At 37.6% G+C, this 16,113-nt stretch overlaps 1 pseudogene; it reads left to right on the forward strand.

Moving 5' to 3' along the window:
• Positions 1–14,877: 14,877 nt before the first annotated feature.
• On the forward strand, positions 14,878–15,550 carry LOC110310068 (rRNA-processing protein FCF1 homolog pseudogene; annotated as a pseudogene).
• Positions 15,551–16,113: the final 563 nt, after the last annotated feature.

The following is a 16,113-nucleotide window of genomic DNA, read 5'->3' on the forward strand; positions in this document are numbered from 1 at the left end:
GGCAGACTACTTTACTTATTAGTTGAAAGTCCCCCCCACAATATCACTTAGAATAAAAGCCAAGTTGCTCCCATATACAGGAATTTACAATGGTTTAGGAAGTATATCTGGTTGTGGTTTTAGAGTATTGTATTATTCATGAGAAGGTGAGCTAGAGTGGAACTCCCTAATTAGAACCATGATTTGGGCATGAAAGCCCTTGCCCCAGGAATGTAAAGACCTCACACCTGGCTTCTAAGAATATAGCTGACCTTAGATAGAGCTGACTTTGTCTCAGTTGTTTTATTGCCTAGTTCCTGCCAGTCTTTGTGTTTGCATTCCTCTGTTTTGTGTAAGTCATTAAACATCAGGTAACCTCATTGTACCTTGCTGATGTGTCACCTAACTTCCCTATTTTCTTCTGTATAAAAAGTTTGATGCTCGATTTGACACATTACATTCAGATACAGCACACTCCCTTGCGTCTGTATTTGTTTGTCATTTCTTACCGACTCTTTGCCCACCTGTCTGTAACCCCAAGTTCTCCTGTGGATTGAGGGGGGGCCTGACTGAGGCCAGTCTGCAGCATATATGGTTTAGATTAAAAGAAAGACTGCAGGGATGAAATTTCTATCATTTGGATCTAGACAGCCCACTGGGACTCACCTATGAAAGGATTAATTCCACATTTGATGTTATTGGAAATGGTTAAAATTTAAGATGTGGAGTACAGTGGGACATTTTCATTCATTGATGGTTTGTGATGAGAGAGATCACACCATACCATCCCTTCTTTGTCCTAAATTCACCTTTCTATGTAAACTGAGATGTGTTTCCTCTCTATCATGCCCTCACTGGGATGTTCTCCATCATTTCAGATCAAAAGTAAAGGTACAATCAAATATGAACCAAAGTCTTTGAAACCAAACTTGGACCCCCAATCTCTTTATAATTTGATAAAACCAGATATTCTGCTATGCTATTAGAAAGCTGACTCATATTAGAGTTACAGATGGCTAGGATATAAGATTATAGGAAAATATGAGAGATGTGTTGAAGGAATCTGGCTATTAACATCAGTTGCTACAAAATTCCCATGGATAAAAACACTTTCTGATGTAAACTTTGTTTTACAGGTATATAATTCAATTAATTCTCCATTCATTTCTTCCTGTTTGACTCTTGCACTGTAAATTTTCTCAAACACCCAAGAATTAGTAGTTTCCATCAAAGAAATTGTAGATGGGTTTTACAGGGTGATTTTATGGTAAAAGAACCCTGTACATGTTCTTCACATGAAATGTCCAAAATGACTATCTTTAAATTTTAAGAAGAGATCAAGAAAAATAGAAATAATTTAAGTCTCTGGGACTAGTTCTTAGCACAAAAGACCTTTTAAGTTAAAAACATTACTATAATCCAGTTCATAAAGAAGGCCTGTATTAGGCTATATTTACCAAAGTAACTAAGTCATATGCTGTGGCACTGATGAATTCTCACAGTGTTTTTAAGAATTACCTTGCACAGGTGTACCCAAGACTCTACTGGGCCACAAACCTTATAATTAGTTACCAAGGTAGTTCTATAGAAGTGATACTTTTTATTTGGAGGAAAACTTTTACTCCCTTTAAGAATCAACAAACAGTACAATATCAAATAAAATTGGTTTGCTGTGCTAGACTTCTTGCTGTTTTTATTGCTCAGTTACTCCCATTAGGGGACTCCAGGCTATCTTTTGTTTGGAAAGGGCTATAGCCCTGACCAGTAACTCCTGCAGTGGTCTGTATTTTTGTGTACTGATGGAGCAAGGCTAGAAAAAAGGAAGATGCATTACTCAGAGGCCCTTTGACCCCAACACCTAACTGCACTGTTGACGACTTCTGTGGGTTTGAGTGAGGCCACAGATATATTCCAGTTGCTACTGAGAGATACTTTATGAGGTAAAAATAGTGTTGATATTGAGCCTTGCATTTTATAACAGTGAGAAAACGTCTTTTAAGGACTTATCATTATCCTCTGAGTCTTCCTAGTTAGCATGGCTAAACTTAGCATTTGGTTTAAGTATGCATAGCCTTCATTTGTGTACCCATTCAAAAATCAGGATCTGGGAGCACAGAGCCCTTAGCAGCTCTGAAAAAAAATTCCTGTCAGAGAACTGGGAGGAATTTTGAAGTCTGAGTTAATTTTCTCAGTAGAATATATGCATATACATTCTGTTTCAACATAGAACTAATTTAGTGTTCTTCTCTTATTTTTAAATATTACTTCCTCTTCTACTTACATGTTTTTGTTGGAGACACCTTCTGGATTTTGTAGGTACCCTTTGCTGATACATTTCCTCCTTTGTTATCTGTTCATAGAATTTATTGCTTTCAGATTTATTACAGGGAGCCTCTATCATAGTCTTCAGAGATATATTTCTTGCCTGAACTAATAAAAGCAAGAATAAAATATCAGAAAATACTGTTTGCTTCACCATCAGATATGTTGGCTGTTTTTCCCTAGGAGATAATACCCAAAGAGTTTTGCTATTTAGATGTCCCACGGACATTCAAAATATATGGGGAAATATCTAACTGAATAATAGTTTCACAGCAGATTTGGCAAAATGGTAGGAAAACAGCAAGAATCAACAGAAGTTTATAGTCTTGGGATTAAGACTCAACCATCCTTAAAGTTAGATCAGGCTGTTGGCCATGAATGGAGATGTTAAGGGCCATTGCACAGTATGGATGTATTTTAGGGTCTGTTCTATATCTTGTGTTCTAGACTCTTTTGCTCTTTCCTTTTTCATGTATGAGAGGAATTTATTCTTGAGTCTTGAGATGAGGATGCATCAAGACAAGAAACTGAACTTTTAGGAGGAATTAATATCCAACAGTGACCATACACATTGGACCAGGACATGAAGAACAAACAACCATTAGCAAAATACAGGATGTTTTGTTTTGTTTTGTTTTGTTTTGTTTTGTTTTAAAAGAAGCTGGATTACACCCAGGAGAAAATACTGAGACAATCCTCACTTCCAAAAAATAATAAAAAGATCTTCAAATATGTTGTCTTAGTTAGGGTTTTACTGCTGTGAACAGACACCATGACCAAGGCAAGTCTTATAAAAAACAACATTTAATTGGAGCTGGCTTACAGGTTCAGAAGTTCAGTCCATTATCTTCAAGGTGGGAGAATGGCAGTATCCAGGCAGAACTGAGAGTTCTACGTCTTCATTCAAAGGCTGCTAGTGGAAGACTGACTTCTAGGCAACTAGGGTAGGGTCTTATACCCACACCCATAGTGACACACCCATTCCAACCAGGCCACACCTATTCCAACAAGGCCACACCTTCAGATGGTGCCACTCCCTGGTCCAAGGATATACAAACCATCACATATGTGATAACTAGTTACGTTTAAGGTAGAAATGTGAAGTACATACACTAGAACGTGTATGTGGGCTGTCATTGTCCTTCATGGAGCTTAAACTTTGCTGGAGATAAAGGAAAGTGAAATGAATACTGTCATTGAGTAAAGGACAATGAAGGGACCAAGGGAAAGAAATGACTCTATGGCTAAATCCCTGCCCTTGCTTATATGGTCATAACCAGATTCTCAGAATAAGTGACCAGTTTTTATGGATGAGAAGCCTACTATACAAAGATCCAGAGAGGAGACTATATGGTGAAGGAAACACCTGGATTTATTGAACTGGAAAATACATTGGTGGCAAGGAGTGCTTTATGAATGAATTATAAGGGAACTGAGAAAAGCTCTATCTGATCAGGAAGAGAAAAGTCAGACTATATAAAATGCCTTAGTTATATAAGGATTTCAGAATTAGGTTTAAGAACATACATGATGATTTATTCTGTCAAGAAACTTAATCCAGTGACTTGAATGAAAAGATCAATACTTTAAATCATCTAAATTTTTAGGTACATTGATTCTCATGTAATAAAAAATGAATGTACAGCAAGAGACAAGTAGAAAAGATTGGAGATAAGAAATCTATTCTGGGGAAGAATTGAAGAACATTCTGGAGATACAGTGGAGTAAAGGGAAGCTTAGCTTAAAAAGCATAATAAAGACATACCTTAAATGAGTTTCATGGAGGAAGCAGAAAGATTGTCAGAGCCATTGGCTATGAAAGACACCAAGGAAACAAGACTTTCTAGACATAGCAGGACTAAGGCACTTCTCAGCGCACAGATACTGGGGCAGCATGCACAGGGCTTACATAAACCTAAGACAAATATGCTTTCAGCATCAAGAGAGGAAGTGTATGCAAGTCCCCATATCTAGTCCAAAAGCTATATCCCTAATTATCAATCACTCACAAAGCAAACATTAGTTTTCTCCAACAGGGTCTCACTGGATATATAAACCACACTTAAGGGCAGGCCCCATGACCATCAGTGGATGACTAATACAAGACTAACTCAATGGGGTGATTTTTATGACTTTTATAGAATTTCTCTCTATGCAAAGGTGTATATGTTTCTTGTGTTTTTTCTTTGCTTTATTTAAAATTTTTTGTTTGTCTTGTTATGGCTTGTTTGATATTAGTTGTCTGTTTTCTCACGAGAGGGGGAGAGAGAGAGAGAGAGAGAGAGAGAGAGAGAGAGAGAGAGAGAGGAGGGAGGGAGAGAGGGAGAGAGGAGAGAGAGAGTGGAGAAGAGGGGAGAGAGAGAGAGAGAGAGAGAGAGAGAGAGAGAGAGAGAGAGAGAGAGAGAGAGAATCTGGATTGTTGGTAGGATCTGGGACAAGTTGATGAAGGGGAAATGGTAATCAGAACTTATCATATGAAAAATTATTTTTCATAAATTTTTAAAATGATTTTCAATTTTATATCACAATCACATTGTCAGGTTTCTTTCACTGGAAATGAGATGTTTCAGTGTGTGGCTCTACAGTTTCTGACACTGTTACATCACAGGTTCTCAACCAGTAATAGCTGAGAGCAAGGGACCTTCTATATAATTCTCTAATTTTATGACCCATTTCCTAAATTACAGAAGCCAAAAAGAAAAGCTCATACTATAGAAAGCAGATCCCAGCTGTGAACACAGCATCAGTTAAGCCTCACATTGGTTCTCTGTATCACTATGGAAACCAGAAGACAGTCATCCTTAAAACAAATGTGTCTAAAAGACAGTCAGGAATTCTTTGGCATTCTAGAGTTTGCAAATTGCCCATTACTCTTCTCCATTTTTGGTACTGTAAAACTTTGAGCGAGACTCCAGGAATTCACTTCCTAGGGCACTAATTGTGCTGTTGAGAAAAAGTGGTTATATCTGCCTTAAGTTTGAATTATTAGAATTAAAGTGTCCATTACAGTTTCTGTCTAAGCCCTGTGGGGAGAAACAGTGCTCTCTGTGAAGTTACCTCAGTTCAAATCATTCACTGGGGGTGTGAAGGAACATTACCTAGTTTATGACTTCTGTTGTAAGCATCACCCTGGAGTGAAATAAATGGTTTCCTTAGCCTCTCTCTCCCAATTTGTCTCTATCAGACTTTCTCTCTTTGGAGGGTATCAACTGACTGCAATTTATTTCCTTTGTGTTAAGCCTACAACTAGTATAGTGTAGTATACTATACTGAATGAGCAGGGGACAGAAAAGGTTTATTCAAATGAAATTGTCTATTTGTACCTCTCTAAGCCAGGTGTTTTGCTGGAGTTTGCCAGTGACTTAAGGCATAGTTATCATTTCAGAGAAAGTAAAGGTAGAATGGAAATGTGTCAGATGTGAATGATATTTCAGAGGAAAAATAATAGGATGAATAAAACTAAGGAGCTTTTGTTTATGTGACAAGGTAAGCAGTGCAGTGTGAAAAGAAACTGGAAGCCTGCTTTGGCAGTATGTGGCTTTCATAACTTGCAACTGTTAAGAAATAACATGATAGAGAAATATTTTGGAAAATTATGTTCTCAAGTCTTAAGTATGATAATACATTAAAGATAAAAAAATTCTCACTACATCCACTTAATTAACAGTTAAACAGCATCTTTGTTAAGGTACAAAAATGATGATGAAAACAGGCAGAGTGGGGTATAGCAGGTCTGTGAGTATCTGACTTTATAGAGAATCCAGTGTTATCACTTCTGTGAGGCAATAGCATGTATACCATGCACTCAAACACACAGGGAAACCAAAACCCAGAGTATGGGGAGACTTGTGGCTCTCAGGACTCATCCTTTGATCTATACCCTAGAACATGGTGTGTTTCTTCAACAGGAGCCACAATAATGTCCCTTGCAAGAGGGTGGCTATTAACACCTCCCTCCCTGGTGACAGAGTCAGTATCTCGCAGGTGTCACTTCTTACTGTACCATCTAGAGATTTGCATGTGGAAGGAATTTGGATACTCAGTGAATAGGGTGGCTGACAAAGGGAATTATGACAACCCAGGAAACATATGAAGAATTAATGTATCCTCTTTCTATCACCCCATTTGAGGACTCATGCATCTATAAGTGTAAGACACAAAATATTGCAAACATCCCTGTATCCCTTTTCCTCTGACCTTATTCGTGACTCCAATTTCTTCTTTTACAATTCCTATTCATTCATTGTGATTCTCTCATCTGTTACTCTCAATTATTGCTATTTTGCCTTTAATACTATCTGACCCTCTCAGATATATGTTCATGATATATTTTTGGCCCTACCAATGACTCTCTGACTCTCAAGAATTCTCTGCTTCACTCCACCCAAAAATGATGTCTTTCTACAATGAACATAACCTGTTTATTGCTTCAATTCCCACATTTTACTTCGAACAGTGTTATATTATGTCAATCACTTTATTTTTTGTACAGGAATCTATGCTTCCAGAGGAGATACTTAGCTCAGGATGGAATGATTCTGTACAAGTTGACTATGTTTCTCCCCTCAACCCCTGACATGTGAGCTAGCTATTAAGGACTGATCATCGACAAGAACTAGCTCTTCGTGAGGAAGCAAATACAACATAGTAATCTTAAAAATACATGAACAAATATCAGCTTAAATTTTTTCATACCACCCCTTGATATTTCACTTCATATCAATGGAAAAGTTAGTAACACACAGATAAAAGTTAAAGTTATATTGTCTTGTCAAGTTTTAACCTATGTTATTCTCATTGCTGTTAACAGCTTTTGGGAAATACAAAATATTGTGGCTGTTAAAGTAACAAGCATTTATCCTGAAATAACCACTTGTTATGTAGCTTTTCATTTCATGTAATATTTGGTCGGGGCATATACACTAGGAACTTTCAGCTGATCATTTTTTCCACACATTTTACCAAAAATAAGAACTGAAAGTCAGTAGATACAAAGGGCCATTGGAACCATATTTTAAAACTGTTACATGGTAACTCATGTATCATTTCTATAACCCCTTTCTGCCACTTAGTTCTTTTTGATTTCTACAATATAATCTATAGATAAGACAAAACTTTTGTAAGTGTGTACTTTTTCTTGCTATTTTATGTTAAATTCTATAATTCGTTTGATATATGTGCTCAAAATTAAACTTTTTTTTTGTTTTTGTTTGCTTTTTGAGACATGGTTTCTCTGTATAGCCCTGGCTGTCCTGGAACTCACTTTGTAGACCTGGCTGGCCTCAAACTCAGAAATCTGCCTGCCTCTGCCTCCCGAGTGCTGGGATTAAAGGTGTGTGTCACCACGCCTGGCCAAAATTAAACATTTTTATTGATTCTACTAATATACTTCTTCTCATTTATTATGTTTGAGAGGAGAATAGTTTTTATGTAGACACACCTATGCCAATATTGAGTATATTATTATTAAGACATGATCATTCTGGCAACTGAATAGGTGACTATGTATAACCTTTTAATGTCATTTCCTGCAACTATGGAAAAGAAAACTCTGCCCAAAAATTTTATTTTAGCTTACTAAAATTATAATTATATTTCATCACAGTGAGGAATATAATAGAGGCAAGAGCTTTTTATATCACATCCATAGTCATATATACATGCAGACTTACAAGGAATCCATGCATGCTTATGGTCAGCCTGCTCTTTACCTTTCATTCAGTGTAGGCCAGGTCTATGAGATGGTGCTCTCCATGGGTATTCCCACCTACATTTCCAATATGAAGAAAATTTCTGACAGGCCAGCCTATTCCAGACAACTCCTCATGGACTGCCTTTTCCTAAGAGATTGTACATTTTCAATTAGAAAATCCAACTAAAAGTCATAAAAACAAATAATTCCATACATACATGCACACACATATGCTTGCACACATATGTAGCTCTTATGAAGTCTTGGTATTGCATCGCAGATTGATCACCATGAGTTAGAAGTGAGTGGGCCTTAAACTTTATTATTATTTATTTTCTCAACTTTAAGACACAACAACCAAGAATGAAAAGACCAAGTTTATAAATCAGTTAGAAAGTGATATTTTGTAAGACAGAATTCTTCATATATGCTAGGTAACACTGAACTCAATTGTAATGTTTTTTTGTTTGTTTGTTTGTTTTAACAAAGACAGGTTAAAATAAGTGTTCATAAAAGCTACAATTTACAGAAATATTGAATGAGAATGGCCCAGGTTTTCATATATTTGAATGTTTGGTTTCCAGTTGAACTATTTAGGAAGGATTAGGATTTGTGTTCTTGTTGGAAAAGATGTGCCACTGGGAGTGGGTTTTGAGATTTCAAAAGTCCACATAGAGGACAGTCTCTCTCTCTCTCTCTCTCTCTCTCTCTCTCTCTCTCTCTCTCTCTCTCTCTCTCTGTCTGTCTTTTCTCTGTCTCTCTCTATGCCTCCCTGTCTCTTTCCAGGACAGTCTGAGTCTGAGTCTCTCTCTCTCTCTCTCTCTCTCTCTCTCTCTCTCTCTCTCTCTCTCTCTCTGTCTTTCCTCTCTGTGTGTCTTTCTGTCTCTCTCTGTCTCTGTGTCTTTCTCTCACTCACTCCTATATCCTGTCAGTTAATCAGCATGTAAGCTCTTTGCTTCTGTTCAAGCTCCATGCCTGCTTGTCTTCTAACTACCTTACTCCTCACCATGATGCTTATGGACAAATGGTCTGTAACTCAGAGTAAACCACCAATTAAATGCTTTCTTCTACATGCTGCCTTGGTTATAGACTCATGGAAAAGTAACTAGCAGGTGTAAGTGATGAAATCTTTGTCCACATTTAAGCCTACTCTCTCTGGGCATCTTCTTCATTTTCAGATTGTGTTAGAGAAGCTGCTAATCTTGATCTAATCTGAGATCAAAGAGGCAAAACTTCTCACAAACCTAAACCAACTTTATGCCCTTTCTGATTGGACCGTTTACCACTAAATAGTCACCCCTTAGCAGGTGGCTGTAATTAAGCTGGAAGAATGCACCAACTGGAAAAAAAATTCAAATACAGAGGTCATGACTAAGCCTGTACACAGGGTGGTATGAAGCCCTGCCTTGATAACCATTTTTTTAAAAATTATCTTCCTGGTCTTGAAAATCCTGCCCACAGTATGTTTGTCAGTTTCAACTTCCCTTCTTATCTTGATGATCCATCTTCTGCAGTCATCCTGCAAGATTTACTATTCAATATGTTCATACCACTTAAATGTCTACTTTCCTTGCTTGTGCAGCCTTGAAAAATGTAGACTTTTTCTACAACAGAAATATATGAGTGGAAAATATAGACAATAGTTTTTCTGATGGGTCAACCAGAACATTGCTTTGCTTATGTAAGGGTGAATAAGTGCATGAAGATATTCACATGGACTCAGAGATGGGAGTAGACAACCTCACATATACATCTGCTCATGAATGCATACAGGCACGCGCGCACACACACACACACACACACACTATATACTATATAATATAGTATATATATATATATATATATATATATTATATTAAACAATCATTCTCAGTAGAGAAAATAACCTTTTTAAAAAAGTAGAGTTGGTATCCTTCAAATTTTACTTTTAAAAAGTTTTAAAGTTTTAGCTTTGAAGGTACCTTAGTATATTTCAAAATAACTAAATAGAAAATTTCTGATGTTATTATCCAAAAGTACATTAAAAGCATAGATCTCTGTTATACTGAGGCAGAGTCTCTCTCTGAACCAGGACTGTGACAGTTTATCTAGCCAACTTGCCCTGGAGACTTCCTGTTTCTGCATCTTCAACACTTGGATAACAAGTGAGCTCAACACTCAACCACATACACTGAATGTATTGGGACTCAGACTCCAGTTTACATGATTTACTTACTTAGTTACCTCTGAAGCCCCCAAACCATTTTTTTCTTCAGAAGGATGTGGTCTGAGGGCAAGAAATAACGTGGTATAATGTGGTATGATAGGTGCTATGTAGTAGCATATCCAGCAAATGGCAAGAGAACAGAGAAAATTGAGACATAAGATGTGGGGGAGGGGGAGACAGAATCTGTGGAAGTGAAACTCTAGAGGGGAAAGGAAGAGTATATTAGACATACTGCTCGGCCAGAAATCCTGTATTGCAAAAGACCTTTTAAATGCCTTTGTGTGTGGAGAAGAAAATAGGCAACTCATCAAATTTGAGAGTCTTCCTTGGCACAATGTGCATTCTTGCATCTGTGAATGTGTTGGCAGGTGTTTGAGGGAGCTCTCTGCCTGAATTCCAAGAGGTAAATGAGAACTAACAATGCTCAAAAGGTATCAGTGTTCTATCAATGTTGTTTACATTTTAAGACATTTAGATTTTAAATGACAATGAACCAAAGAATATTAGAATACTTTGGGCATACTTTTAGCCTCAGTGGGAAGGTTATGTTCAGCAGTTATATGAAATTATATTTTAATGTATTGGCTCTTGTCCCTGTCAATAAATAGCTACAAACTTTTGTATAATTTAATTTGGGCAATTTACTAAATCCAATTTTCTCTTTATCCAATTGAGGAAAAAAGAGCTTTTAATAATTTTGAGAATTTATAATATATATAATTATTTATAAATAATACATTAATTTTAATTATGTATACATATTAACATTCCACATCACTATGATGCTTAATTTTAAGGAACAGTATGACTTGGCCATAAAAATAAAACCATTTATTTCAACATAATTCCATTTGTTTCTTGCAGTTTCTTTTTTATTGCTATGATTAAACGCTCTGAACAAAAGGAACCAGGAGGGTAGTTATTTGGTTTATATCTCCAAGTCATAATCCATCACTGAGTGAAGTCAAGAAATTAAGCAGGGAATTGCATCAGAACTAGTGGAAAGTGGCTACTTTCTTATGTAATTCAAGCCTAGCTGCCTAACAGTGTTATCACCCACATTGGATTGCGTCCTCCTAATATCAACTAGCAATCAAGAGTGTGTTCCACAGACACCACCACATGTCAACTTGATCTAGACAAGTCTTCAGTTGATATTCCCTCTTCCTAGATGACTCTAGATTGTATCAAGTTAGAAATAAAACTAACCTGGAAAGCATACCTGTTCTTAATGTGGTTACCCACTGGGCTTAGTAGATTGACAAAAGTAGATTTTCTGGCAATTGTCCAAAAGTCTAAATAAACCAAATGGGCTGAGTAAGAAAGACTCTGCTTGGCTGTTTTAAGGCTTAAGCTTTGTTATCTATCTGCCTTTGAACTAAGGCTTTACAGGAAACCTAAATCACTATCTCTCCTGATTCTCATACAATGCCGTCAGTTGTCATGGACCTTTGCCTTGTTAGCTGTAGACCCAAGGACTGTTCAGCTTCTAGAATAGTGTTTTCTGTGTCAACTAGACACAAACTAGAGTCATCAGAGAGACAGGAGCCTCCATGAGGCAATGTCTCCAGGAGATCCAGCTGTAGGGCACTTTTCACAATTAGTGTTTAATGGGGGAGGGTCCAGCTCATTGTGGGTGGTGCCATCTCTGGGCTGGTGATCCTGAGTTCTATAAGAAAGCAGGGTGAGCAAGCCATGAGCAAGCAAGCCAGTAAGCAGCATGCCTTCATGGCCTCTGCAACAGCTCCTGCCTCCAGGTTCTAGACCTACTTGATTTCCTGTCCTGGCTTCCTCCAATGATGGAACATGATCTGGAAGCATAACCCAAATAAACATTTTTCTGCCCAACATGCCTTTTGGTCATGATGCTTTGACCCAGCAGTAGAAATCCCAAGGAATACAAATAGAATGAGTTAATTCCTTATAATTAATCAATAGATAAATAGATGACTGATAGTAGATGAATGATAGATATATAAATGATAGATAGATAGATAGATAGATAGATAGATAGATAGATAGATGATAGATCATATCAGTTCTGTCTCTCTAGAGAAAATTGAGTAATATTTCAACCAAAGAGAGAAGGATTTCTATGTTCAAAATTTGGTTATACATGAAGAGTTTTCCCAAGTGCATTCATGATCCCAACATGGGGAAAATGAATGGACTAGAAAGAATGCTTCAAGGGAAAGCATAAGAAACAGTAATTGACTGAAACCACTACTGCCCGCAGCAATTAATGCCCAATTTCACAGGAACCATATAAGAAACTTTTGAGATTCTGCGTCAAAAGGAGCAAGTCAGAACATGGGTGGGTGTTTTTTGTCCAGGAACTTTGTAACTTTTTTATTGGCCTGTTCTCCATGGTGCCCATCCCCCTCACAGTCTCCTTTGTTGTTGCAGCAAATATCTTGATAGTTAGAACAAGATTAGTGTGAACTAGATGATACCAGGAACTGTTAGATTTGGCTCCTGTACAGAGCTGTTACCATGACAACTAATTCGGAAAGAAGGCCAAAGAAGTGGGCCTACCATACTCTATTAAGAACCTGTGCATTTTGCTCAAAGAAATGTGATAGAATACAACATCCTTTCCTTTTCAATGAAGTAGCTTCAACTAGCCCCATATGCTTGTTAATTCCTTGTCTTGTCTGAGTGGTGTGTGTGTGTATTACTCTGCAAATGCACACACACACACACACACACACACACACACACACACACACTGTAAATAGAAAGGCTTGTAGATGTTCTGTTCTGCCAGAGTAAAAATTAAATCTCTTAACACAGTTATGGAAGTTGGGTGGAACAGCAATACTACCCAGGGTCCTCTGTATGCTGTGAACAGTTCTATAGTCTTAGGCCCTAATCATCTTCATAAATGAGTTTGGCAATCTGGTTTCCAGTGACTTAATGCAATCCCTTTGAAGAGGAAAAAAATCACTTTCACACATTAAAATAGGAAAACACAGATGAGTCATTTTCTCTCTGGTGACCAGACTGTTTATTCAGTAAATATTTTCCCCTACCAGAAGCCCTTCCCAGAGTCCCTGCTGTATGTTATCATTCTGCATCTTATTACCTAAAGTTTGAGCAGTTAAGACTCTGGACTAATGGGGTCACAGCTGATCTATTTTGAGGAAAGATTCATTAGATGCTAATTGCACCTGGAGTGTCCAAGCAAATTCCCACCTCTTCTGTTCCTATAATCCTAGCCCTTCACAGTAATAACTAAACCCATCTATCTCCATAGAAACAAGGAAGCTATAAAGGCCCAAGAGCTTGACTATACTAGAGAGTGCTTTTGTGTCTGTGGGTAGAGGGCAATTTGAATCTTAAAAAACTGTCAGTTTTCAGAATAGCAGCTTCATATTCAGACTGAGAGATGATCTTACAAGACTCTGAACATAAATTCCAGAGTTTGGTAAGCACTAAAAGATATGTTATTAGAGAGTTGTAAGCTAACAGATCAGGTAAAGCAAGCAAGTGATGGGAAGGCAATTACATCTGGGCAGCTGTGATCTGAGTATGGTGGTGAATGCCTGCAATCCCAGCACTCAGGAAGCTAAAACGGGAAATGGCAGAGTGTTCAAGGCCATCCTGGGCTACATAGTAAGATCCTTTCTCAAACAAACAAACAAACAAACAAACAAACAACAAAAGAATGAGACAGACAAGCAAACAACAAAAGCAGAGACAACATTTCAGAAATCTAGATGTGCACAAGTTAATAAGACTGAAATAGCCGGGCATGGTGGCGCACGCCTTTAGTCCCAGCACTTGGGAGGCAGAGGCAGGCAGATTTCTGAGTTCGAGGCCAGCCTGGTCTACAAAGTGAGTTCCAGGACAGCCAGGGCTATACAGAGAAACCCTGGTCTCGAAAAACCAAAAACCAAAAACCAAACCAAACCAAACCAAACCAAACCAAACCAAACCAAACCAAACAAAACAAAAAAGAAACAAACAAACAAACAAACAAAAAACTGAAATAGCATTCATCCTCTCAGCCAGGAAGTCCAGACACACACAGAGTTTCCTCACAAAGCATTCACCCATTCTAGGAAAACCATGACTACATGCAATAATTAAGAGTTCAATATACTATGATGGGTTTTCTTCAAACTATGTGGGAAGACCCTCATTTCAGCATCCAGAAGACACTAACACTCTGCAGATGTCCCAACAATGGAAGGCTTTTCAGACTCAGAAAGTTTGACTTCTGTTATATATCACAAAGTTGATAAGCCTTGAAGACACTATGTGAACTAAAACCTAAACCAAGTAAAGAGCAAAAGATTATAACCCATGGATCTGATGCTTCAGATATATATACATATATACATGCATAATTATTAATAAAATATATTGCCATTAAATTATGAAATAATTGACATATTAATATCAAGTATATTATACTTACCTAGCCATCATATATATATGTATGCATACATATGATATATATATATATATATATGATTATTTAATAATCAGTGACCTAAGGAAATATTAGTAGGAAAATGCAGGAGGAAGATGACCAGAAATGAAAGAAGATGAGGATTAAATCACTGTTTCTGAGCAATATCCTCCTCCAGGGCAGCAGGCTAAAAGCCCAAGGACTTCCTGGAAGGCACCATAAAGATTGCATTACTAGAAGACATAAGTGTGAGGCGTGAATGCAGGGAAGAGAAGGAAAACAGGTAAATAGGTGACTATGTAGCTAATGCTTTTCATCAGAGGTGAGAGACTTAAAGAAGAGGATAGATGGAAGTCTGAATAAAAAAGAAAGAAAGAAAGATTCGAGTGTCCTAAAGGAAGGAGAAACCCCTCAACATCACCCCCACTTGTACCTTTAATGTGATACACAACTGGGCTCCTATTACCAAATTCTCATTGTTAATCAACTTCCCTAACTTTTCCATTAAAGACAAAAAGGGCTTAGTGCAGTCAGTGACAGACTGTCTGTATGCCAAGCATACCCCTTGTGTAACTGATTGTGTCATAGCTGAAACTGACAAACTGGAGAAGTATCAAGAGCATTAGAATCTTCAAGCATCCAAAATTTGATTGTCATGCACCCACAAAGAAGCCTATTCCATGACTGCTTGGTTCAGAGACTAACTCAGCAGAAGTGTTACACAGTGGCCACAGTTGAACAGGATCTTAAATGAAGAATCCAGGAGCTCCCTGAAGTTCTGAACATGTGCATTTTTAACCATATTATAACTGCAGGTAGGCGATGGATGATTATGGAGCTCCTGGGTTCTAATTCCTACCAGACAAAATTTGCCTTCCTTCCTTTCACCAGCTTTCTTTTTGCCAGTCAATTAAACTCACCTTTTGATATCTAAAGAACCAAATCAAACAAAACAAAACAAAACACCAAAAAACAAAAAACAAAAAACAAAAAACAAAACAAAGAAACCCTGCCCTCCTTCAGGAAGCATGCCTTTCCTCAGTAGCAGTGGGCTACCCAGGAATCAGGACAAACTCCAACAGTGCTCTGTCTGTCCAGCTGGGAAAATGCTCTGTTCTAAATTGAAGGAGCTGGCAGTGAACTGATGAGCATGCTCATTGTGATGGTGAATGCTAAGGCTCACAGCTGCCTCTTGATTCTTCTAAGCAGTTGAGAGAACAGTATGCAGCCTGTAATTCTAACATAGTTTGGAAACATCCTTTCAGCATTGGTTATTGTGACAGTGCCCATGTTAGTCTGAATATGCCACAATACAGTTCTTTGTGACTGTCCTCTGCCCACCATCTTTATTTCCTTTCCACCAGTTGCTTTTGTGCTTGTTTGCAAGAAGAGGGGCTCCTCAACTTCTATCTACATTAGTTTTAAATTGTTATTAGTTAATTGGTCAGTTAAGGTCTCTCTGTTTAAGAGTTCTATGGAAATTTTTACTTCTTTCTC

This window comes from Mus caroli, unplaced genomic scaffold, assembly GCF_978045245.1.
Source record: "Mus caroli unplaced genomic scaffold, Mus_caroli_1 scaffold_16, whole genome shotgun sequence".
NCBI lineage: Eukaryota > Metazoa > Chordata > Mammalia > Rodentia > Muridae > Mus > Mus caroli.